Source organism: Eucyclogobius newberryi, unplaced genomic scaffold (assembly GCF_026437365.1).
Source record: "Eucyclogobius newberryi isolate DKJ021-1_F unplaced genomic scaffold, fEucNew1.0.hap1 SCAF_12, whole genome shotgun sequence".
NCBI lineage: Eukaryota > Metazoa > Chordata > Actinopteri > Gobiiformes > Gobiidae > Eucyclogobius > Eucyclogobius newberryi.
Genome location: NW_027315746.1, coordinates 38,585,787 through 38,609,671, shown reverse-complemented (window position 1 = coordinate 38,609,671; position 23,885 = coordinate 38,585,787). Strand labels below are relative to the sequence as shown.

At 33.4% G+C, this 23,885-nt stretch overlaps 18 non-coding genes across 18 annotated transcripts; all 18 read right to left on the bottom strand.

Moving 5' to 3' along the window:
* Positions 1 to 23: 23 nt before the first annotated feature.
* Positions 24 to 142, bottom strand: LOC140356793 (5S ribosomal RNA). The gene has a single exon (XR_011926102.1). It is a non-coding gene; the product is annotated as a 5S ribosomal RNA (ribosomal RNA).
* A 1,256-nt stretch (positions 143 to 1,398) lies between these two features.
* On the bottom strand, positions 1,399 to 1,517 carry LOC140356831 (5S ribosomal RNA). Its single transcript, XR_011926140.1, has one exon. It is a non-coding gene; the product is annotated as a 5S ribosomal RNA (ribosomal RNA).
* A 1,255-nt stretch (positions 1,518 to 2,772) lies between these two features.
* LOC140356820 (5S ribosomal RNA) lies at positions 2,773 to 2,891 on the bottom strand. Its single transcript, XR_011926129.1, has one exon. It is a non-coding gene; the product is annotated as a 5S ribosomal RNA (ribosomal RNA).
* Positions 2,892 to 4,147: 1,256 nt separating this feature from the next.
* On the bottom strand, positions 4,148 to 4,266 carry LOC140356811 (5S ribosomal RNA). The gene has a single exon (XR_011926120.1). It is a non-coding gene; the product is annotated as a 5S ribosomal RNA (ribosomal RNA).
* Positions 4,267 to 5,523: 1,257 nt separating this feature from the next.
* LOC140356847 (5S ribosomal RNA) lies at positions 5,524 to 5,644 on the bottom strand. The gene has a single exon (XR_011926156.1). It is a non-coding gene; the product is annotated as a 5S ribosomal RNA (ribosomal RNA).
* A 1,254-nt stretch (positions 5,645 to 6,898) lies between these two features.
* On the bottom strand, positions 6,899 to 7,017 carry LOC140356809 (5S ribosomal RNA). The gene has a single exon (XR_011926118.1). It is a non-coding gene; the product is annotated as a 5S ribosomal RNA (ribosomal RNA).
* Positions 7,018 to 8,277: 1,260 nt separating this feature from the next.
* On the bottom strand, positions 8,278 to 8,396 carry LOC140356798 (5S ribosomal RNA). Its single transcript, XR_011926107.1, has one exon. It is a non-coding gene; the product is annotated as a 5S ribosomal RNA (ribosomal RNA).
* Positions 8,397 to 9,651: 1,255 nt separating this feature from the next.
* Positions 9,652 to 9,770, bottom strand: LOC140356787 (5S ribosomal RNA). The gene has a single exon (XR_011926096.1). It is a non-coding gene; the product is annotated as a 5S ribosomal RNA (ribosomal RNA).
* Positions 9,771 to 11,026: 1,256 nt separating this feature from the next.
* Positions 11,027 to 11,145, bottom strand: LOC140356994 (5S ribosomal RNA). The gene has a single exon (XR_011926292.1). It is a non-coding gene; the product is annotated as a 5S ribosomal RNA (ribosomal RNA).
* A 1,252-nt stretch (positions 11,146 to 12,397) lies between these two features.
* LOC140356982 (5S ribosomal RNA) lies at positions 12,398 to 12,516 on the bottom strand. Its single transcript, XR_011926281.1, has one exon. It is a non-coding gene; the product is annotated as a 5S ribosomal RNA (ribosomal RNA).
* Positions 12,517 to 13,772: 1,256 nt separating this feature from the next.
* Positions 13,773 to 13,891, bottom strand: LOC140356970 (5S ribosomal RNA). The gene has a single exon (XR_011926270.1). It is a non-coding gene; the product is annotated as a 5S ribosomal RNA (ribosomal RNA).
* A 1,287-nt stretch (positions 13,892 to 15,178) lies between these two features.
* Positions 15,179 to 15,297, bottom strand: LOC140356819 (5S ribosomal RNA). Its single transcript, XR_011926128.1, has one exon. It is a non-coding gene; the product is annotated as a 5S ribosomal RNA (ribosomal RNA).
* A 1,251-nt stretch (positions 15,298 to 16,548) lies between these two features.
* LOC140356818 (5S ribosomal RNA) lies at positions 16,549 to 16,667 on the bottom strand. Its single transcript, XR_011926127.1, has one exon. It is a non-coding gene; the product is annotated as a 5S ribosomal RNA (ribosomal RNA).
* Positions 16,668 to 17,924: 1,257 nt separating this feature from the next.
* On the bottom strand, positions 17,925 to 18,043 carry LOC140356894 (5S ribosomal RNA). Its single transcript, XR_011926201.1, has one exon. It is a non-coding gene; the product is annotated as a 5S ribosomal RNA (ribosomal RNA).
* Positions 18,044 to 19,296: 1,253 nt separating this feature from the next.
* LOC140356802 (5S ribosomal RNA) lies at positions 19,297 to 19,415 on the bottom strand. The gene has a single exon (XR_011926111.1). It is a non-coding gene; the product is annotated as a 5S ribosomal RNA (ribosomal RNA).
* A 1,257-nt stretch (positions 19,416 to 20,672) lies between these two features.
* LOC140356780 (5S ribosomal RNA) lies at positions 20,673 to 20,791 on the bottom strand. Its single transcript, XR_011926090.1, has one exon. It is a non-coding gene; the product is annotated as a 5S ribosomal RNA (ribosomal RNA).
* A 1,254-nt stretch (positions 20,792 to 22,045) lies between these two features.
* On the bottom strand, positions 22,046 to 22,164 carry LOC140356801 (5S ribosomal RNA). Its single transcript, XR_011926110.1, has one exon. It is a non-coding gene; the product is annotated as a 5S ribosomal RNA (ribosomal RNA).
* Positions 22,165 to 23,426: 1,262 nt separating this feature from the next.
* LOC140356827 (5S ribosomal RNA) lies at positions 23,427 to 23,548 on the bottom strand. Its single transcript, XR_011926136.1, has one exon. It is a non-coding gene; the product is annotated as a 5S ribosomal RNA (ribosomal RNA).
* Between the last annotated feature and the right edge of the window lie 337 nt (positions 23,549 to 23,885).

Sequence of the window (23,885 nt, the reverse complement as noted above, 5' to 3'; positions counted from 1 at the left end):
AAGGCTTTACAAAAGAAGATAAAAGCTTACAGCACCTGGTATTCCCAGGCGGTCTCCCATCCAAGTACTATCCAGGCCCGACCCTGCTTAGCTTCCGAGATCAGACGAGATCGGGCGTGTTCAGGGTGGTATGGCCGTAAGCGAAGGGCTCTGGGGTGGAGACTGCTTTTATATCCATGTTTCACCAGCTCCAGATGGGGAATGGGACTCGTGCTTTTCCAGGAGGAACAGACAAGCTTTTCTTGTCAACTTGACTCTTTCAACCTAAAGAAAACCCTGCTCAAATGTAAGAGTCAATGTTTCAAGACACCTTTTGGGCTTTCTTTATCATTTGGCCATTTCCCTGCTTTTAGCCTGAATATTATTCTATTATTCCTATGTGTTTTGGCATAAAATACTCTGTTTCCATGAAATACATAGAAAATACCATATAGGCACCACCTGTTTAGTCAAAATAAGTTTTTAGTTTTGTAAATCATTTCAAAAAATGCTGATGGCGCCTGGTATTTTTGCATAAATTACTCTCAAAATGTACAAAAGTAGCAGGACAGCAATGTTTTGCTTAGTTTTTGCTTAAAATACTCTTTTTTATCTTTAATTTACACTCAATTGTTTCAAAAAATGCTTTCCGCACCTGATATTTTTTACATATTTTTTTACAAGCTTCAAAATATTTTTGGGGGCATAAAATATTCTCTCAAATGTACAAAAGTAGCAGGACAACAATTTTTTTTTTTTTTTTGCATTAATACTCTTTTTTTTTTTTTTTATATATAAAACAGGTAAATTGTGCTGAACATTTTTACATACTTTTAACAGGCTTCAAAATATATATATATATTTTTTGGCCTAAAATACTCTCAAATGTACAAAAGTAGCAAGACAGTAAAGTTTTGTTTTGATTTTTTTGCTTAAAATACTCTATATTTTTATCTTTATTTTACACTCAATTGTTTAAAAATGCTTTCAGCACCTGGTATTTTTTACATACTTTTTACAAGCTTCAAAATATTTTTGGGGCATAAAATACTCGCTCAAAATGTACAAAAGTAGCAGGACAACAATGTTTCTCAGGGGTTTCTTGGGGCATAAATACTCTTTTTTTATTTTTTATTAAACAGGTCAATTGCGTTGAAAATTGCTTTCAGCACCTGGTATTTTTACATCCTTTTTTACAAGTTTCAGAATATATTTTTTGGTCATAAAAGACTCTAAATGTACAAAAGTAGCAGGACAGCTCCCTCTGCTGTCCATATTCTAAATGGCAGTTTGTACAAAAATGTGTGATTTTAAAGTCAAATTGACTGTGTTTTTGGTTCCACTTTAGTTTCAAAATATGCACACATACTGTGTTTCTTTGTTTCTTTGTCTGTTGAAGGCTTTACAAAAGAAGATAAAAGCTTACAGCACCTGGTATTCCCAGGCGGTCTCCCATCCAAGTACTAACCAGGCCCGACCCTGCTTAGCTTCCGAGATCAGACGAGATCGGGCGTGTTCAGGGTGGTATGGCCGTAAGCGACTGGCTTTGGGGTGGAGACTGCTTTTATATCCATGTTTCACCAGCTCCAGATGGGGAATGCGACTCGTGCTTTTCCAGGAGGAACAGACAAGCTTTTCTTGTCAACTTGACTCTTTCAACCTAAAGAAAACCCTGCTCAAATGTAAGAGTCAATGTTTCAAGACACCTTTTGGGCTTTCTTTATCATTTGGCCATTTCCCTGCTTTTAGCCTGAATATTATTCTATTATTCCTATGTGTTTTGGCATAAAATACTCTGTTTCCATGAAATACATAGAAAATGCCATATAGGCACCACCTGTTTAGTCAAAATAAGTTTTTAGTTTTGTAAATCATTTCAAAAAATGCTGATGGCGCCTGGTATTTTTGCATAAATTACTCTCAAAATGTACAAAAGTAGCAGGACAGCAATGTTTTGCTTAGTTTTTGCTTAAAATACTCTTTTTTATCTTTAATTTACACTCAATTGTTTCAAAAAATGCTTTCCGCACCTGATATTTTTTACATATTTTTTTACAAGCTTCAAAATATTTTTGGGGGCATAAAATATTCTCTCAAATGTACAAAAGTAGCAGGACAACAATTTTTTTTTTTTTTTGCATTAATACTCTTTTTTTTTTTTTTATATATAAAACAGGTAAATTGTGCTGAACATTTTTACATACTTTTAACAGGCTTCAAAATATATATATATATTTTTTGGCCTAAAATACTCTCAAATGTACAAAAGTAGCAAGACAGTAAAGTTTTGTTTTGATTTTTTTGCTTAAAATACTCTATATTTTTATCTTTATTTTACACTCAATTGTTTAAAAAATGCTTTCAGCACCTGGTATTTTTTACATACTTTTTACAAGCTTCAAAATATTTTTGGGGCATAAAATACTCGCTCAAAATGTACAAAAGTAGCAGGACAACAATGTTTCTCAGGGGTTTCTTGGGGCATAAATACTCTTTTTTTATTTTTTATTAAACAGGTCAATTGCGTTGAAAATTGCTTTCAGCACCTGGTATTTTTACATCCTTTTTTACAAGTTTCAGAATATATTTTTTGGTCATAAAAGACTCTAAATGTACAAAAGTAGCAGGACAGCTCCCTCTGCTGTCCATATTCTAAATGGCAGTTTGTACAAAAATGTGTGATTTTAAAGTCAAATTGACTGTGTTTTTGGTTCCACTTTAGTTTCAAAATATGCACACATACTGTGTTTCTTTGTTTCTTTGTCTGTTGAAGGCTTTACAAAAGAAGATAAAAGCTTACAGCACCTGGTATTCCCAGGCGGTCTCCCATCCAAGTACTAACCAGGCCCGACCCTGCTTAGCTTCCGAGATCAGACGAGATCGGGCGTGTTCAGGGTGGTATGGCCGTAAGCGAAGGGCTCTGGGGTGGAGACTGCTTTTATATCCATGTTTCACCAGCTCCAGATGGGGAATGGGACTCGTGCTTTTCCAGGAGGAACAGACAAGCTTTTCTTGTCAACTTGACTCTTTCAACCTAAAGAAAACCCTGCTCAAATGTAAGAGTCAATGTTTCAAGACACCTTTTGGGCTTTCTTTATCATTTGGCCATTTCCCTGCTTTTAGCCTGAATATTATTCTATTATTCCTATGTGTTTTGGCATAAAATACTCTGTTTCCATGAAATACATAGAAAATACCATATAGGCACCACCTGTTTAGTCAAAATAAGTTTTTAGTTTTGTAAATCATTTCAAAAAATGCTGATGGCGCCTGGTATTTTTGCATAAATTACTCTCAAAATGTACAAAAGTAGCAGGACAGCAATGTTTTGCTTAGTTTTTGCTTAAAATACTCTTTTTTATCTTTAATTTACACTCAATTGTTTCAAAAAATGCTTTCCGCACCTGATATTTTTTACATATTTTTTTACAAGCTTCAAAATATTTTTGGGGGCATAAAATATTCTCTCAAATGTACAAAAGTAGCAGGACAACAATTTTTTTTTTTTTTTGCATTAATACTCTTTTTTTTTTTTTTTTTATAAAACAGGTAAATTGTGCTGAACATTTTTACATACTTTTAACAGGCTTCAAAATATATATATATATATTTTTTGGCCTAAAATACTCTCAAATGTACAAAAGTAGCAAGACAGTAAAGTTTTGTTTTGATTTTTTTGCTTAAAATACTCTATATTTTTATCTTTATTTTACACTCAATTGTTTAAAAAATGCTTTCAGCACCTGGTATTTTTTACATACTTTTTACAAGCTTCAAAATATTTTTGGGGCATAAAATACTCGCTCAAAATGTACAAAAGTAGCAGGACAACAATGTTTCTCAGGGGTTTCTTGGGGCATAAATACTCTTTTTTTATTTTTTATTAAACAGGTCAATTGCGTTGAAAATTGCTTTCAGCACCTGGTATTTTTACATCCTTTTTTACAAGTTTCAGAATATATTTTTTGGTCATAAAAGACTCTAAATGTACAAAAGTAGCAGGACAGCTCCCTCTGCTGTCCATATTCTAAATGGCAGTTTGTACAAAAATGTGTGATTTTAAAGTCAAATTGACTGTGTTTTTGGTTCCACTTTAGTTTCAAAATATGCACACATACTGTGTTTCTTTGTTTCTTTGTCTGTTGAAGGCTTTACAAAAGAAGATAAAAGCTTACAGCACCTGGTATTCCCAGGCGGTCTCCCATCCAAGTACTAACCAGGCCCGACACTGCTTAGCTTCCGAGATCAGACGAGATCGGGCGTGTTCAGGGTGGTATGGCCGTAAGCGAAGGGCTCTGGGGTGGAGACTGCTTTTATATCCATGTTTCACCAGCTCCAGATGGGGAATGGGACTCGTGCTTTTCCAGGAGGAACAGACAAGCTTTTCTTGTCAACTTGACTCTTTCAACCTAAAGAAAACCCTGCTCAAATGTAAGAGTCAATGTTTCAAGACACCTTTTGGGCTTTCTTTATCATTTGGCCATTTCCCTGCTTTTAGCCTGAATATTATTCTATTATTCCTATGTGTTTTGGCATAAAATACTCTGTTTCCATGAAATACATAGAAAATACCATATAGGCACCACCTGTTTAGTCAAAATAAGTTTTTAGTTTTGTAAATCATTTCAAAAAATGCTGATGGCGCCTGGTATTTTTGCATAAATTACTCTCAAAATGTACAAAAGTAGCAGGACAGCAATGTTTTGCTTAGTTTTTGCTTAAAATACTCTTTTTTATCTTTAATTTACACTCAATTGTTTCAAAAAATGCTTTCCGCACCTGATATTTTTTACATATTTTTTTACAAGCTTCAAAATATTTTTGGGGGCATAAAATATTCTCTCAAATGTACAAAAGTAGCAGGACAACAATTTTTTTTTTTTTTTGCATTAATACTCTTTTTTTTTTTTTTATATATATAAAACAGGTAAATTGTGCTGAACATTTTTACATACTTTTAACAGGCTTCAAAATATATATATATATTTTTTGGCCTAAAATACTCTCAAATGTACAAAAGTAGCAAGACAGTAAAGTTTTGTTTTGATTTTTTTGCTTAAAATACTCTATATTTTTATCTTTATTTTACACTCAATTGTTTAAAAAATGCTTTCAGCACCTGGTATTTTTTACATACTTTTTACAAGCTTCAAAATATTTTTGGGGCATAAAATACTCGCTCAAAATGTACAAAAGTAGCAGGACAACAATGTTTCTCAGGGGTTTCTTGGGGCATAAATACTCTTTTTTTATTTTTTATTAAACAGGTCAATTGCGTTGAAAATTGCTTTCAGCACCTGGTATTTTTACATCCTTTTTTACAAAGTTCAGAATATATTTTTTGGTCATAAAAGACTCTAAATGTACAAAAGTAGCAGGACAGCTCCCTCTGCTGTCCATATTCTAAATGGCAGTTTGTACAAAAATGTGTGATTTTAAAGTCAAATTGACTGTGTTTTTGGTTCCACTTTAGTTTCAAAATATGCACACATACTGTGTTTCTTTGTTTCTTTGTCTGTTGAAGGCTTTACAAAAGAAGATAAAAGCTTACAGCACCTGGTATTCCCAGGCGCTGTCTCCCATCCAAGTACTAACCAGGCCCGACCCTGCTTAGCTTCCGAGATCAGACGAGATCGGGCGTGTTCAGGGTGGTATGGCCGTAAGCGAAGGGCTCTGGGGTGGAGACTGCTTTTATATCCATGTTTCACCAGCTCCAGATGGGGAATGGGACTCGTGCTTTTCCAGGAGGAACAGACAAGCTTTTCTTGTCAACTTGACTCTTTCAACCTAAAGAAAACCCTGCTCAAATGTAAGAGTCAATGTTTCAAGACACCTTTTGGGCTTTCTTTATCATTTGGCCATTTCCCTGCTTTTAGCCTGAATATTATTCTATTATTCCTATGTGTTTTGGCATAAAATACTCTGTTTCCATGAAATACATAGAAAATACCATATAGGCACCACCTGTTTAGTCAAAATAAGTTTTTAGTTTTGTAAATCATTTCAAAAAATGCTGATGGCGCCTGGTATTTTTGCATAAATTACTCTCAAAATGTACAAAAGTAGCAGGACAGCAATGTTTTGCTTAGTTTTTGCTTAAAATACTCTTTTTATCTTTAATTTACACTCAATTGTTTCAAAAAATGCTTTCCGCACCTGATATTTTTACATATTTTTTTACAAGCTTCAAAATATTTTTGGGGGCATAAAATATTCTCTCAAATGTACAAAAGTAGCAGGACAACAATGTTTTTTTTTTTTTTGCATTAATACTCTTTTTTTTTTTTTTTTATAAAACAGGTAAATTGTGCTGAACATTTTTACATACTTTTAACAGGCTTCAAAATATATATATATATATTTTTTGGCCTAAAATACTCTCAAATGTACAAAAGTAGCAAGACAGTAAAGTTTTGTTTTGATTTTTTTGCTTAAAATACTCTATATTTTTATCTTTATTTTACACTCAATTGTTTAAAAAATGCTTTCAGCACCTGGTATTTTTTACATACTTTTTACAAGCTTCAAAATATTTTTGGGGCATAAAATACTCGCTCAAAATGTACAAAAGTAGCAGGACAACAATGTTTCTCAGGGGTTTCTTGGGGCATAAACACTCTTTTTTTATTTTTTATTAAACAGGTAAATTGCGTTGAAAATTGCTTTCAGCACCTGGTATTTTTACATCCTTTTTTACAAGTTTCAGAATATATTTTTTGGTCATAAAAGACTCTAAATGTACAAAAGTAGCAGGACAGCTCCCTCTGCTGTCCATATTCTAAATGGCAGTTTGTACAAAAATGTGTGATTTTAAAGTCAAATTGACTGTGTTTTTGGTTCCACTTTAGTTTCAAAATATGCACACATACTGTGTTTCTTTGTTTCTTTGTCTGTTGAAGGCTTTACAAAAGAAGATAAAAGCTTACAGCACCTGGTATTCCCAGGCGGTCTCCCATCCAAGTACTAACCAGGCCCGACCCTGCTTAGCTTCCGAGATCAGACGAGATCGGGCGTGTTCAGGGTGGTATGGCCGTAAGCGAAGGGCTCTGGGGTGGAGACTGCTTTTATATCCATGTTTCACCAGCTCCAGATGGGGAATGGGACTCGTGCTTTTCCAGGAGGAACAGACAAGCTTTTCTTGTCAACTTGACTCTTTCAACCTAAAGAAAACCCTGCTCAAATGTAAGAGTCAATGTTTCAAGACACCTTTTGGGCTTTCTTTATCATTTGGCCATTTCCCTGCTTTTAGCCTGAATATTATTCTATTATTCCTATGTGTTTTGGCATAAAATACTCTGTTTCCATGAAATACATAGAAAATACCATATAGGCACCACCTGTTTAGTCAAAATAAGTTTTTAGTTTTGTAAATCATTTCAAAAAATGCTGATGGCGCCTGGTATTTTTGCATAAATTACTCTCAAAATGTACAAAAGTAGCAGGACAGCAATGTTTTGCTTAGTTTTTGCTTAAAATACTCTTTTTTATCTTTAATTTACACTCAATTGTTTCAAAAAATGCTTTCCGCACCTGATATTTTTTACATATTTTTTTACAAGCTTCAAAATATTTTTGGGGGCATAAAATATTCTCTCAAATGTACAAAAGTAGCAGGACAACAATTTTTATTTTTTTTTGCATTAATACTCTTTTTTTTTTTTTTTTTTTATAAAACAGGTAAATTGTGCTGAACATTTTTACATACTTTTAACAGGCTTCAAAATATATATATATATATATTTTTTTGGCCTAAAATACTCTCAAATGTACAAAAGTAGCAAGACAGTAAAGTTTTGTTTTGATTTTTTTGCTTAAAATACTCTATATTTTTATCTTTATTTTACACTCAATTGTTTAAAAATGCTTTCAGCACCTGGTATTTTTTACATACTTTTTACAAGCTTCAAAATATTTTTGGGGCATAAAATACTCGCTCAAAATGTACAAAAGTAGCAGGACAACAATGTTTCTCAGGGGTTTCTTGGGGCATAAATACTCTTTTTTTATTTTTTATTAAACAGGTCAATTGCGTTGAAAATTGCTTTCAGCACCTGGTATTTTTACATCCTTTTTTACAAGTTTCAGAATATATTTTTTGGTCATAAAAGACTCTAAATGTACAAAAGTAGCAGGACAGCTCCCTCTGCTGTCCATATTCTAAATGGCAGTTTGTACAAAAATGTGTGATTTTAAAGTCAAATTGACTGTGTTTTTGGTTCCACTTTAGTTTCAAAATATGCACACATACTGTGTTTCTTTGTTTCTTTGTCTGTTGAAGGCTTTACAAAAGAAGATAAAAGCTTACAGCACCTGGTATTCCCAGGCGGTCTCCCATCCAAGTACTAACCAGGCCCGACCCTGCTTAGCTTCCGAGATCAGACGAGATCGGGCGTGTTCAGGGTGGTATGGCCGTAAGCGACTGGCTTTGGGGTGGAGACTGCTTTTATATCCATGTTTCACCAGCTCCAGATGGGGAATGCGACTCGTGCTTTTCCAGGAGGAACAGACAAGCTTTTCTTGTCAACTTGACTCTTTCAACCTAAAGAAAACCCTGCTCAAATGTAAGAGTCAATGTTTCAAGACACCTTTTGGGCTTTCTTTATCATTTGGCCATTTCCCTGCTTTTAGCCTGAATATTATTCTATTATTCCTATGTGTTTTGGCATAAAATACTCTGTTTCCATGAAATACATAGAAAATACCATATAGGCACCACCTGTTTAGTCAAAATAAGTTTTTAGTTTTGTAAATCATTTCAAAAAATGCTGATGGCGCCTGGTATTTTTGCATAAATTACTCTCAAAATGTACAAAAGTAGCAGGACAGCAATGTTTTGCTTAGTTTTTGCTTAAATTACTCTTTTTTATCTTTAATTTACACTCAATTGTTTCAAAAAATGCTTTCCGCACCTGATATTTTTTACATATTTTTTTACAAGCTTCAAAATATTTTTGGGGGCATAAAATATTCTCTCAAATGTACAAAAGTAGCAGGACAACAATTTTTTTTTTTTTTTGCATTAATACTCTTTTTTTTTTTTTTATATATAAAACAGGTAAATTGTGCTGAACATTTTTACATACTTTTAACAGGCTTCAAAATATATATATATATTTTTTGGCCTAAAATACTCTCAAATGTACAAAAGTAGCAAGACAGTAAAGTTTTGTTTTGATTTTTTTGCTTAAAATACTCTATATTTTTATCTTTATTTTACACTCAATTGTTTAAAAAATGCTTTCAGCACCTGGTATTTTTTACATACTTTTTACAAGCTTCAAAATATTTTTGGGGCATAAAATACTCGCTCAAAATGTACAAAAGTAGCAGGACAACAATGTTTCTCAGGGGTTTCTTGGGGCATAAATACTCTTTTTTTATTTTTTATTAAACAGGTCAATTGCGTTGAAAATTGCTTTCAGCACCTGGTATTTTTACATCCTTTTTTACAAGTTTCAGAATATATTTTTTGGTCATAAAAGACTCTAAATGTACAAAAGTAGCAGGACAGCTCCCTCTGCTGTCCATATTCTAAATGGCAGTTTGTACAAAAATGTGTGATTTTAAAGTCAAATTGACTGTGTTTTTGGTTCCACTTTAGTTTCAAAATATGCACACATACTGTGTTTCTTTGTTTCTTTGTCTGTTGAAGGCTTTACAAAAGAAGATAAAAGCTTACAGCACCTGGTATTCCCAGGCGGTCTCCCATCCAAGTACTAACCAGGCCCGACCCTGCTTAGCTTCCGAGATCAGACGAGATCGGGCGTGTTCAGGGTGGTATGGCCGTAAGCGAAGGGCTCTGGGGTGGAGACTGCTTTTATATCCATGTTTCACCAGCTCCAGATGGGGAATGGGACTCGTGCTTTTCCAGGAGGAACAGACAAGCTTTTCTTGTCAACTTGACTCTTTCAACCTAAAGAAAACCCTGCTCAAATGTAAGAGTCAATGTTTCAAGACACCTTTTGGGCTTTCTTTATCATTTGGCCATTTCCCTGCTTTTAGCCTGAATATTATTCTATTATTCCTATGTGTTTTGGCATAAAATACTCTGTTTCCATGAAATACATAGAAAATACCATATAGGCACCACCTGTTTAGTCAAAATAAGTTTTTAGTTTTGTAAATCATTTCAAAAAATGCTGATGGCGCCTGGTATTTTTGCATAAATTACTCTCAAAATGTACAAAAGTAGCAGGACAGCAATGTTTTGCTTAGTTTTTGCTTAAAATACTCTTTTTTATCTTTAATTTACACTCAATTGTTTCAAAAAATGCTTTCCGCACCTGATATTTTTTACATATTTTTTTACAAGCTTCAAAATATTTTTGGGGGCATAAAATATTCTCTCAAATGTACAAAAGTAGCAGGACAACAATTTTTTTTTTTTTTTGCATTAATACTCTTTTTTTTTTTTTTTTTATAAAACAGGTAAATTGTGCTGAACATTTTTACATACTTTTAACAGGCTTCAAAATATATATATATATATTTTTTGGCCTAAAATACTCTCAAATGTACAAAAGTAGCAAGACAGTAAAGTTTTGTTTTGATTTTTTTGCTTAAAATACTCTATATTTTTATCTTTATTTTACACTCAATTGTTTAAAAAATGCTTTCAGCACCTGGTATTTTTTACATACTTTTTACAAGCTTCAAAATATTTTTGGGGCATAAAATACTCGCTCAAAATGTACAAAAGTAGCAGGACAACAATGTTTCTCAGGGGTTTCTTGGGGCATAAATACTCTTTTTTTATTTTTTATTAAACAGGTCAATTGCGTTGAAAATTGCTTTCAGCACCTGGTATTTTTACATCCTTTTTTACAAGTTTCAGAATATATTTTTTGGTCATAAAAGACTCTAAATGTACAAAAGTAGCAGGACAGCTCCCTCTGCTGTCCATATTCTAAATGGCAGTTTGTACAAAAATGTGTGATTTTAAAGTCAAATTGACTGTGTTTTTGGTTCCACTTTAGTTTCAAAATATGCACACATACTGTGTTTCTTTGTTTCTTTGTCTGTTGAAGGCTTTACAAAAGAAGATAAAAGCTTACAGCACCTGGTATTCCCAGGCGGTCTCCCATCCAAGTACTAACCAGGCCCGACCCTGCTTAGCTTCCGAGATCAGACGAGATCGGGCGTGTTCAGGGTGGTATGGCCGTAAGCGAAGGGCTCTGGGGTGGAGACTGCTTTTATATCCATGTTTCACCAGCTCCAGATGGGGAATGGGACTCGTGCTTTTCCAGGAGGAACAGACAAGCTTTTCTTGTCAACTTGACTCTTTCAACCTAAAGAAAACCCTGCTCAAATGTAAGAGTCAATGTTTCAAGACACCTTTTGGGCTTTCTTTATCATTTGGCCATTTCCCTGCTTTTAGCCTGAATATTATTCTATTATTCCTATGTGTTTTGGCATAAAATACTCTGTTTCCATGAAATACATAGAAAATACCATATAGGCACCACCTGTTTAGTCAAAATAAGTTTTTAGTTTTGTAAATCATTTCAAAAAATGCTGATGGCGCCTGGTATTTTTGCATAAATTACTCTCAAAATGTACAAAAGTAGCAGGACAGCAATGTTTTGCTTAGTTTTTGCTTAAAATACTCTTTTTTATCTTTAATTTACACTCAATTGTTTCAAAAAATGCTTTCCCTGATATTTTTTACATATTTTTTTACAAGCTTCAAAATATTTTTGGGGGCATAAAATATTCTCTCAAATGTACAAAAGTAGCAGGACAACAATTTTTTTTTTTTTTTGCATTAATACTCTTTTTTTTTTTTTTTTTATAAAACAGGTAAATTGTGCTGAACATTTTTACATACTTTTAACAGGCTTCAAAATATATATATATATATTTTTTGGCCTAAAATACTCTCAAATGTACAAAAGTAGCAAGACAGTAAAGTTTTGTTTTGATTTTTTTGCTTAAAATACTCTATATTTTTATCTTTATTTTACACTCAATTGTTTAAAAAATGCTTTCAGCACCTGGTATTTTTTACATACTTTTTACAAGCTTCAAAATATTTTTGGGGCATAAAATACTCGCTCAAAATGTACAAAAGTAGCAGGACAACAATGTTTCTCAGGGGTTTCTTGGGGCATAAATACTCTTTTTTTATTTTTTATTAAACAGGTCAATTGCGTTGAAAATTGCTTTCAGCACCTGGTATTTTTACATCCTTTTTTACAAGTTTCAGAATATATTTTTTGGTCATAAAAGACTCTAAATGTACAAAAGTAGCAGGACAGCTCCCTCTGCTGTCCATATTCTAAATGGCAGTTTGTACAAAAATGTGTGATTTTAAAGTCAAATTGACTGTGTTTTTGGTTCCACTTTAGTTTCAAAATATGCACACATACTGTGTTTCTTTGTTTCTTTGTCTGTTGAAGGCTTTACAAAAGAAGATAAAAGCTTACAGCACCTGGTATTCCCAGGCGGTCTCCCATCCAAGTACTAACCAGGCCCGACCCTGCTTAGCTTCCGAGATCAGACGAGATCGGGCGTGTTCAGGGTGGTATGGCCGTAAGCGAAGGGCTCTGGGGTGGAGACTGGTTTTATATCCATGTTTCACCAGCTCCAGATGGGGAATGGGACTCGTGCTTTTCCAGGAGGAACAGACAAGCTTTTCTTGTCAACTTGACTCTTTCAACCTAAAGAAAACCCTGCTCAAATGTAAGAGTCAATGTTTCAAGACACCTTTTGGGCTTTCTTTATCATTTGGCCATTTCCCTGCTTTTAGCCTGAATATTATTCTATTATTCCTATGTGTTTTGGCATAAAATACTCTGTTTCCATGAAATACATAGAAAATACCATATAGGCACCACCTGTTTAGTCAAAATAAGTTTTTAGTTTTGTAAATCATTTCAAAAAATGCTGATGGCGCCTGGTATTTTTGCATAAATTACTCTCAAAATGTACAAAAGTAGCAGGACAGCAATGTTTTGCTTAGTTTTTGCTTAAAATACTCTTTTTTATCTTTAATTTACACTCAATTGTTTCAAAAAATGCTTTCCGCACCTGATATTTTTTACATATTTTTTTACAAGCTTCAAAATATTTTTGGGGGCATAAAATATTCTCTCAAATGTACAAAAGTAGCAGGACAACAATTTTTTTTTTTTTTTTGCATTAATACTCTTTTTTTTTTTTTTATATATAAAACAGGTAAATTGTGCTGAACATTTTTACATACTTTTAACAGGCTTCAAAATATATATATATATTTTTTGGCCTAAAATACTCTCAAATGTACAAAAGTAGCAAGACAGTAAAGTTTTGTTTTGATTTTTTTGCTTAAAATACTCTATATTTTTATCTTTATTTTACACTCAATTGTTTAAAAAATGCTTTCAGCACCTGGTATTTTTTACATACTTTTTACAAGCTTCAAAATATTTTTGGGGCATAAAATACTCGCTCAAAATGTACAAAAGTAGCAGGACAACAATGTTTCTCAGGGGTTTCTTGGGGCATAAATACTCTTTTTTTATTTTTTATTAAACAGGTCAATTGCGTTGAAAATTGCTTTCAGCACCTGGTATTTTTACATCCTTTTTTACAAGTTTCAGAATATATTTTTTGGTCATAAAAGACTCTAAATGTACAAAAGTAGCAGGACAGCTCCCTCTGCTGTCCATATTCTAAATGGCAGTTTGTACAAAAATGTGTGATTTTAAAGTCAAATTGACTGTGTTTTTGGTTCCACTTTAGTTTCAAAATATGCACACATACTGTGTTTCTTTGTTTCTTTGTCTGTTGAAGGCTTTACAAAAGAAGATAAAAGCTTACAGCACCTGGTATTCCCAGGCGGTCTCCCATCCAAGTACTAACCAGGCCCGACCCTGCTTAGCTTCCGAGATCAGACGAGATCGGGCGTGTTCAGGGTGGTATGGCCGTAAGCGAAGGGCTCTGGGGTGGAGACTGCTTTTATATCCATGTTTCACCAGCTCCAGATGGGGAATGGGACTCGTGCTTTTCCAGGAGGAACAGACAAGCTTTTCTTGTCAACTTGACTCTTTCAACCTAAAGAAAACCCTGCTCAAATGTAAGAGTCAATGTTTCAAGACACCTTTTGGGCTTTCTTTATCATTTGGCCATTTCCCTGCTTTTAGCCTGAATATTATTCTATTATTCCTATGTGTTTTGGCATAAAATACTCTGTTTCCATGAAATACATAGAAAATACCATATAGGCACCACCTGTTTAGTCAAAATAAGTTTTTAGTTTTGTAAATCATTTCAAAAAATGCTGATGGCGCCTGGTATTTTTGCATAAATTACTCTCAAAATGTACAAAAGTAGCAGGACAGCAATGTTTTGCTTAGTTTTTGCTTAAAATACTCTTTTTTATCTTTAATTTACACTCAATTGTTTCAAAAAATGCTTTCCGCACCTGATATTTTTTACATATTTTTTTACAAGCTTCAAAATATTTTTGGGGGCATAAAATATTCTCTCAAATGTACAAAAGTAGCAGGACAACAATTTTTTTTTTTTTTTGCATTAATACTCTTTTTTTTTTATATATAAAACAGGTAAATTGTGCTGAACATTTTTACATACTTTTAACAGGCTTCAAAATATATATATATATATATATATATATATATATATATATATATATATATATTTTTTGGCCTAAAATACTCTCAAATGTACAAAAGTAGCAAGACAGTAAAGTTTTGTTTTGATTTTTTTGCTTAAAATACTCTATATTTTTATCTTTATTTTACACTCAATTGTTTAAAAAATGCTTTCAGCACCTGGTATTTTTTACATACTTTTTACAAGCTTCAAAATATTTTTGGGGCATAAAATACTCGCTCAAAATGTACAAAAGTAGCAGGACAACAATGTTTCTCAGGGGTTTCTTGGGGCATAAATACTCTTTTTTTATTTTTTATTAAACAGGTCAATTGCGTTGAAAATTGCTTTCAGCACCTGGTATTTTTACATCCTTTTTTACAAGTTTCAGAATATATTTTTTGGTCATAAAAGACTCTAAATGTACAAAAGTAGCAGGACAGCTCCCTCTGCTGTCCATATTCTAAATGGCAGTTTGTACAAAAATGTGTGATTTTAAAGTCAAATTGACTGTGTTTTTGGTTCCACTTTAGTTTCAAAATATGCACACATACTGTGTTTCTTTGTTTCTTTGTCTGTTGAAGGCTTTACAAAAGAAGATAAAAGCTTACAGCACCTGGTATTCCCAGGCGGTCTCCCATCCAAGTACTAACCAGGCCCGACCCTGCTTAGCTTCCGAGATTAGACGAGATCGGGCGTGTTCAGGGTGGTATGGCCGTAAGCGAAGGGCTCTGGGGTGGAGACTGCTTTTATATCCATGTTTCACCAGCTCCAGATGGGGAATGGGACTCGTGCTTTTCCAGGAGGAACAGACAAGCTTTTCTTGTCAACTTGACTCTTTCAACCTAAAGAAAACCCTGCTCAAATGTAAGAGTCAATGTTTCAAGACACCTTTTGGGCTTTCTTTATCATTTGGCCATTTCCCTGCTTTTAGCCTGAATATTATTCTATTATTCCTATGTGTTTTGGCATAAAATACTCTGTTTCCATGAAATACATAGAAAATACCATATAGGCACCACCTGTTTAGTCAAAATAAGTTTTTAGTTTTGTAAATCATTTCAAAAAATGCTGATGGCGCCTGGTATTTTTGCATAAATTACTCTCAAAATGTACAAAAGTAGCAGGACAGCAATGTTTTGCTTAGTTTTTGCTTAAAATACTCTTTTTTATCTTTAATTTACACTCAATTGTTTCAAAAAATGCTTTCCGCACCTGATATTTTTTACATATTTTTTTACAAGCTTCAAAATATTTTTGGGGGCATAAAATATTCTCTCAAATGTACAAAAGTAGCAGGACAACAATTTTTTTTTTTTTTTGCATTAATACTCTTTTTTTTTTATATATAAAACAGGTAAATTGTGCTGAACATTTTTACATACTTTTAACAGGCTTCAAAATATATATATATATTTTTTGGCCTAAAATACTCTCAAATGTACAAAAGTAGCAAGACAGTAAAGTTTTGTTTTGATTTTTTTGCTTAAAATACTCTATATTTTTATCTTTATTTTACACTCAATTGTTTAAAAAATGCTTTCAGCACCTGGTATTTTTTACATACTTTTTACAAGCTTCAAAATATTTTTGGGGCATAAAATACTCGCTCAAAATGTACAAAAGTAGCAGGACAACAATGTTTCTCAGGGGTTTCTTGGGGCATAAATACTCTTTTTTTATTTTTTATTAAACAGGTCAATTGCGTTGAAAATTGCTTTCAGCACCTGGTATTTTTACATCCTTTTTTACAAGTTTCAGAATATATTTTTTGGTCATAAAAGACTCTAAATGTACAAAAGTAGCAGGACAGCTCCCTCTGCTGTCCATATTCTAAATGGCAGTTTGTACAAAAATGTGTGATTTTAAAGTCAAATTGACTGTGTTTTTGGTTCCACTTTAGTTTCAAAATATGCACACATACTGTGTTTCTTTGTTTCTTTGTCTGTTGAAGGCTTTACAAAAGAAGATAAAAGCTTACAGCACCTGGTATTCCCAGGCGGTCTCCCATCCAAGTACTAACCAGGCCCGACCCTGCTTAGCTTCCGAGATTAGACGAGATCGGGCGTGTTCAGGGTGGTATGGCCGTAAGCGAAGGGCTCTGGGGTGGAGACTGCTTTTATATCCATGTTTCACCAGCTCCAGATGGGGAATGGGACTCGTGCTTTTCCAGGAGGAACAGACAAGCTTTTCTTGTCAACTTGACTCTTTCAACCTAAAGAAAACCCTGCTCAAATGTAAGAGTCAATGTTTCAAGACACCTTTTGGGCTTTCTTTATCATTTGGCCATTTCCCTGCTTTTAGCCTGAATATTATTCTATTATTCCTATGTGTTTTGGCATAAAATACTCTGTTTCCATGAAATACATAGAAAATACCATATAGGCACCACCTGTTTAGTCAAAATAAGTTTTTAGTTTTGTAAATCATTTCAAAAAATGCTGATGGCGCCTGGTATTTTTGCATAAATTACTCTCAAAATGTACAAAAGTAGCAGGACAGCAATGTTTTGCTTAGTTTTTGCTTAAAATACTCTTTTTTATCTTTAATTTACACTCAATTGTTTCAAAAAATGCTTTCCGCACCTGATATTTTTTACATATTTTTTTACAAGCTTCAAAATATTTTTGGGGGCATAAAATATTCTCTCAAATGTACAAAAGTAGCAGGACAACAATTTTTTTTTTTTTTTTGCATTAATACTCTTTTTTTTTTTTTTTATATATAAAACAGGTAAATTGTGCTGAACATTTTTACATACTTTTAACAGGCTTCAAAATATATATATATATTTTTTGGCCTAAAATACTCTCAAATGTACAAAAGTAGCAAGACAGTAAAGTTTTGTTTTGATTTTTTTGCTTAAAATACTCTATATTTTTATCTTTATTTTACACTCAATTGTTTAAAAAATGCTTTCAGCACCTGGTATTTTTTACATACTTTTTACAAGCTTCAAAATATTTTTGGGGCATAAAATACTCGCTCAAAATGTACAAAAGTAGCAGGACAACAATGTTTCTCAGGGGTTTCTTGGGGCATAAATACTCTTTTTTTATTTTTTATTAAACAGGTCAATTGCGTTGAAAATTGCTTTCAGCACCTGGTATTTTTACATCCTTTTTTACAAGTTTCAGAATATATTTTTTGGTCATAAAAGACTCTAAATGTACAAAAGTAGCAGGACAGCTCCCTCTGCTGTCCATATTCTAAATGGCAGTTTGTACAAAAATGTGTGATTTTAAAGTCAAATTGACTGTGTTTTTGGTTCCACTTTAGTTTCAAAATATGCACACATACTGTGTTTCTTTGTTTCTTTGTCTGTTGAAGGCTTTACAAAAGAAGATAAAAGCTTACAGCACCTGGTATTCCCAGGCGGTCTCCCATCCAAGTACTAACCAGGCCCGACCCTGCTTAGCTTCCGAGATCAGACGAGATCGGGCGTGTTCAGGGTGGTATGGCCGTAAGCGAAGGGCTCTGGGGTGGAGACTGCTTTTATATCCATGTTTCACCAGCTCCAGATGGGGAATGGGACTCGTGCTTTTCCAGGAGGAACAGACAAGCTTTTCTTGTCAACTTGACTCTTTCAACCTAAAGAAAACCCTGCTCAAATGTAAGAGTCAATGTTTCAAGACACCTTTTGGGCTTTCTTTATCATTTGGCCATTTCCCTGCTTTTAGCCTGAATATTATTCTATTATTCCTATGTGTTTTGGCATAAAATACTCTGTTTCCATGAAATACATAGAAAATACCATATAGGCACCACCTGTTTAGTCAAAATAAGTTTTTAGTTTTGTAAATCATTTCAAAAAATGCTGATGGCGCCTGGTATTTTTGCATAAATTACTCTCAAAATGTACAAAAGTAGCAGGACAGCAATGTTTTGCTTAGTTTTTGCTTAAAATACTCTTTTTTATCTTTAATTTACACTCAATTGTTTCAAAAAATGCTTTCCGCACCTGATATTTTTTACATATTTTTTTACAAGCTTCAAAATATTTTTGGGGGCATAAAATATTCTCTCAAATGTACAAAAGTAGCAGGACAACAATTTTTTTTTTTTTTTGCATTAATACTCTTTTTTTTTTTTATATATAAAACAGGTAAATTGTGCTGAACATTTTTACATACTTTTAACAGGCTTCAAAATATATATATATATTTTTTGGCCTAAAATACTCTCAAATGTACAAAAGTAGCAAGACAGTAAAGTTTTGTTTTGATTTTTTTGCTTAAAATACTCTATATTTTTATCTTTATTTTACACTCAATTGTTTAAAAAATGCTTTCAGCACCTGGTATTTTTTACATACTTTTTACAAGCTTCAAAATATTTTTGGGGCATAAAATACTCGCTCAAAATGTACAAAAGTAGCAGGACAACAATGTTTCTCAGGGGTTTCTTGGGGCATAAATACTCTTTTTTTATTTTTTATTAAACAGGTCAATTGCGTTGAAAATTGCTTTCAGCACCTGGTATTTTTACATCCTTTTTTACAAGTTTCAGAATATATTTTTTGGTCATAAAAGACTCTAAATGTACAAAAGTAGCAGGACAGCTCCCTCTGCTGTCCATATTCTAAATGGCAGTTTGTACAAAAATGTGTGATTTTAAAGTCAAATTGACTGTGTTTTTGGTTCCACTTTAGTTTCAAAATATGCACACATACTGTGTTTCTTTGTTTCTTTGTCTGTTGAAGGCTTTACAAAAGAAGATAAAAGCATACAGCACCTGGTATTCCCAGGCGGTCTCCCATCCAAGTACTAACCAGGCCCGACCCTGCTTAGCTTCCGAGATCAGACGAGATCGGGCGTGTTCAGGGTGGTATGGCCGTAAGCGAAGGGCTCTGGGGTGGAGACTGCTTTTATATCCATGTTTCACCAGCTCCAGATGGGGAATGGGACTCGTGCTTTTCCAGGAGGAACAGACAAGCTTTTCTTGTCAACTTGACTCTTTCAACCTAAAGAAAACCCTGCTCAAATGTAAGAGTCAATGTTTCAAGACACCTTTTGGGCTTTCTTTATCATTTGGCCATTTCCCTGCTTTTAGCCTGAATATTATTCTATTATTCCTATGTGTTTTGGCATAAAATACTCTGTTTCCATGAAATACATAGAAAATACCATATAGGCACCACCTGTTTAGTCAAAATAAGTTTTTAGTTTTGTAAATCATTTCAAAAAATGCTGATGGCGCCTGGTATTTTTGCATAAATTACTCTCAAAATGTACAAAAGTAGCAGGACAGCAATGTTTTGCTTAGTTTTTGCTTAAAATACTCTTTTTTATCTTTAATTTACACTCAATTGTTTCAAAAAATGCTTTCCGCACCTGATATTTTTTACATATTTTTTTACAAGCTTCAAAATATTTTTGGGGGCATAAAATATTCTCTCAAATGTACAAAAGTAGCAGGACAACAATTTTTTTTTTTTTTTTGCATTAATACTCTTTTTTTTTTTTTTTATATATAAAACAGGTAAATTGTGCTGAACATTTTTACATACTTTTAACAGGCTTCAAAATATATATATATATTTTTTGGCCTAAAATACTCTCAAATGTACAAAAGTAGCAAGACAGTAAAGTTTTGTTTTGATTTTTTTGCTTAAAATACTCTATATTTTTATCTTTATTTTACACTCAATTGTTTAAAAAATGCTTTCAGCACCTGGTATTTTTTACATACTTTTTACAAGCTTCAAAATATTTTTGGGGCATAAAATACTCGCTCAAAATGTACAAAAGTAGCAGGACAACAATGTTTCTCAGGGGTTTCTTGGGGCATAAATACTCTTTTTTTATTTTTTATTAAACAGGTCAATTGCGTTGAAAATTGCTTTCAGCACCTGGTATTTTTACATCCTTTTTTACAAGTTTCAGAATATATTTTTTGGTCATAAAAGACTCTAAATGTACAAAAGTAGCAGGACAGCTCCCTCTGCTGTCCATATTCTAAATGGCAGTTTGTACAAAAATGTGTGATTTTAAAGTCAAATTGACTGTGTTTTTGGTTCCACTTTAGTTTCAAAATATGCACACATACTGTGTTTCTTTGTTTCTTTGTCTGTTGAAGGCTTTACAAAAGAAGATAAAAGCTTACAGCACCTGGTATTCCCAGGCGGTCTCCCATCCAAGTACTAACCAGGCCCGACCCTGCTTAGCTTCCGAGATCAGACGAGATCGGGCGTGTTCAGGGTGGTATGGCCGTAAGCGAAGGGCTCTGGGGTGGAGACTGCTTTTATATCCATGTTTCACCAGCTCCAGATGGGGAATGGGACTCGTGCTTTTCCAGGAGGAACAGACAAGCTTTTCTTGTCAACTTGACTCTTTCAACCTAAAGAAAACCCTGCTCAAATGTAAGAGTCAATGTTTCAAGACACCTTTTGGGCTTTCTTTATCATTTGGCCATTTCCCTGCTTTTAGCCTGAATATTATTCTATTATTCCTATGTGTTTTGGCATAAAATACTCTGTTTCCATGAAATACATAGAAAATACCATATAGGCACCACCTGTTTAGTCAAAATAAGTTTTTAGTTTTGTAAATCATTTCAAAAAATGCTGATGGCGCCTGGTATTTTTGCATAAATTACTCTCAAAATGTACAAAAGTAGCAGGACAGCAATGTTTTGCTTAGTTTTTGCTTAAAATACTCTTTTTTATCTTTAATTTACACTCAATTGTTTCAAAAAATGCTTTCCGCACCTGATATTTTTTACATATTTTTTTACAAGCTTCAAAATATTTTTGGGGGCATAAAATATTCTCTCAAATGTACAAAAGTAGCAGGACAACAATTTTTTTTTTTTTTTTGCATTAATACTCTTTTTTTTTTTTTTTTATAAAACAGGTAAATTGTGCTGAACATTTTTACATACTTTTAACAGGCTTCAAAATATATATATATATATTTTGGCCTAAAATACTCTCAAATGTACAAAAGTAGCAAGACAGTAAAGTTTTGTTTTGATTTTTTTGCTTAAAATACTCTATATTTTTATCTTTATTTTACACTCAATTGTTTAAAAAATGCTTTCAGCACCTGGTATTTTTTACATACTTTTTACAAGCTTCAAAATATTTTTGGGGCATAAAATACTCGCTCAAAATGTACAAAAGTAGCAGGACAACAATGTTTCTCAGGGGTTTCTTGGGGCATAAATACTCTTTTTTTATTTTTTATTAAACAGGTCAATTGCGTTGAAAATTGCTTTCAGCACCTGGTATTTTTACATCCTTTTTTACAAGTTTCAGAATATATTTTTTGGTCATAAAAGACTCTAAATGTACAAAAGTAGCAGGACAGCTCCCTCTGCTGTCCATATTCTAAATGGCAGTTTGTACAAAAATGTGTGATTTTAAAGTCAAATTGACTGTGTTTTTGGTTCCACTTTAGTTTCAAAATATGCACACATACTGTGTTTCTTTGTTTCTTTGTCTGTTGAAGGCTTTACAAAAGAAGATAAAAGCTTACAGCACCTGGTATTCCCAGGCGGTCTCCCATCCAAGTACTAACCAGGCCCGACCCTGCTTAGCTTCCGAGATCAGACGAGATCAGGCGTGTTCAGGGTGGTATGGCCGTAAGCGAAGGGCTCTGGGGTGGAGACTGCTTTTATATCCATGTTTCACCAGCTCCAGATGGGGAATGGGACTCGTGCTTTTCCAGGAGGAACAGACAAGCTTTTCTTGTCAACTTGACTCTTTCAACCTAAAGAAAACCCTGCTCAAATGTAAGAGTCAATGTTTCAAGACACCTTTTGGGCTTTCTTTATCATTTGGCCATTTCCCTGCTTTTAGCCTGAATATTATTCTATTATTCCTATGTGTTTTGGCATAAAATACTCTGTTTCCATGAAATACATAGAAAATACCATATAGGCACCACCTGTTTAGTCAAAATAAGTTTTTAGTTTTGTAAATCATTTCAAAAAATGCTGATGGCGCCTGGTATTTTTGCATAAATTACTCTCAAAATGTACAAAAGTAGCAGGACAGCAATGTTTTGCTTAGTTTTTGCTTAAAATACTCTTTTTTATCTTTAATTTACACTCAATTGTTTCAAAAAATGCTTTCCGCACCTGATATTTTTTACATATTTTTTTACAAGCTTCAAAATATTTTTGGGGGCATAAAATATTCTCTCAAATGTACAAAAGTAGCAGGACAACAATGTTTTTTTTTTTTTTGCATTAATACTCTTTTTTTTATTTTTTTATAAAACAGGTAAATTGTGCTGAACATTTTTACATACTTTTAACAGGCTTCAAAATATATATATATATATATATATTTTTTGGCCTAAAATACTCTCAAATGTACAAAAGTAGCAAGACAGTAAAGTTTTGTTTTGATTTTTTTGCTTAAAATACTCTATATTTTTATCTTTATTTTACACTCAATTGTTTAAAAAATGCTTTCAGCACCTGGTATTTTTTACATACTTTTTACAAGCTTCAAAATATTTTTGGGGCATAAAATACTCGCTCAAAATGTACAAAAGTAGCAGGACAACAATGTTTCTCAGGGGTTTCTTGGGGCATAAATACTCTTTTTTTATTTTTTATTAAACAGGTCAATTGCGTTGAAAATTGCTTTCAGCACCTGGTATTTTTACATCCTTTTTTACAAGTTTCAGAATATATTTTTTGGTCATAAAAGACTCTAAATGTACAAAAGTAGCAGGACAGCTCCCTCTGCTGTCCATATTCTAAATGGCAGTTTGTACAAAAATGTGTGATTTTAAAGTCAAATTGACTGTGTTTTTGGTTCCACTTTAGTTTCAAAATATGCACACATACTGTGTTTCTTTGTTTCTTTGTCTGTTGAAGGCTTTACAAAAGAAGATAAAAGCTTACAGCACCTGGTATTCCCAGGCGGTCTCCCATCCAAGTACTAACCAGGCCCGCCGACCCTGCTTAGCTTCCGAGATCAGACGAGATCGGGCGTGTTCAGGGTGGTATGGCCGTAAGCGAAGGGCTCTGGGGTGGAGACTGCTTTTATATCCATGTTTCACCAGCTCCAGATGGGGAATGGGACTCGTGCTTTTCCAGGAGGAACAGACAAGCTTTTCTTGTCAACTTGACTCTTTCAACCTAAAGAAAACCCTGCTCAAATGTAAGAGTCAATGTTTCAAGACACCTTTTGGGCTTTCTTTATCATTTGGCCATTTCCCTGCTTTTAGCCTGAATATTATTCTATTATTCCTATGTGTTTTGGCATCAAATACTCTGTTTCCATGAAATACATGGAAAATACCATATAGACACCACCTGTTTGGTCAAAATAAGTTTTTTTGTTTTGCATAAAA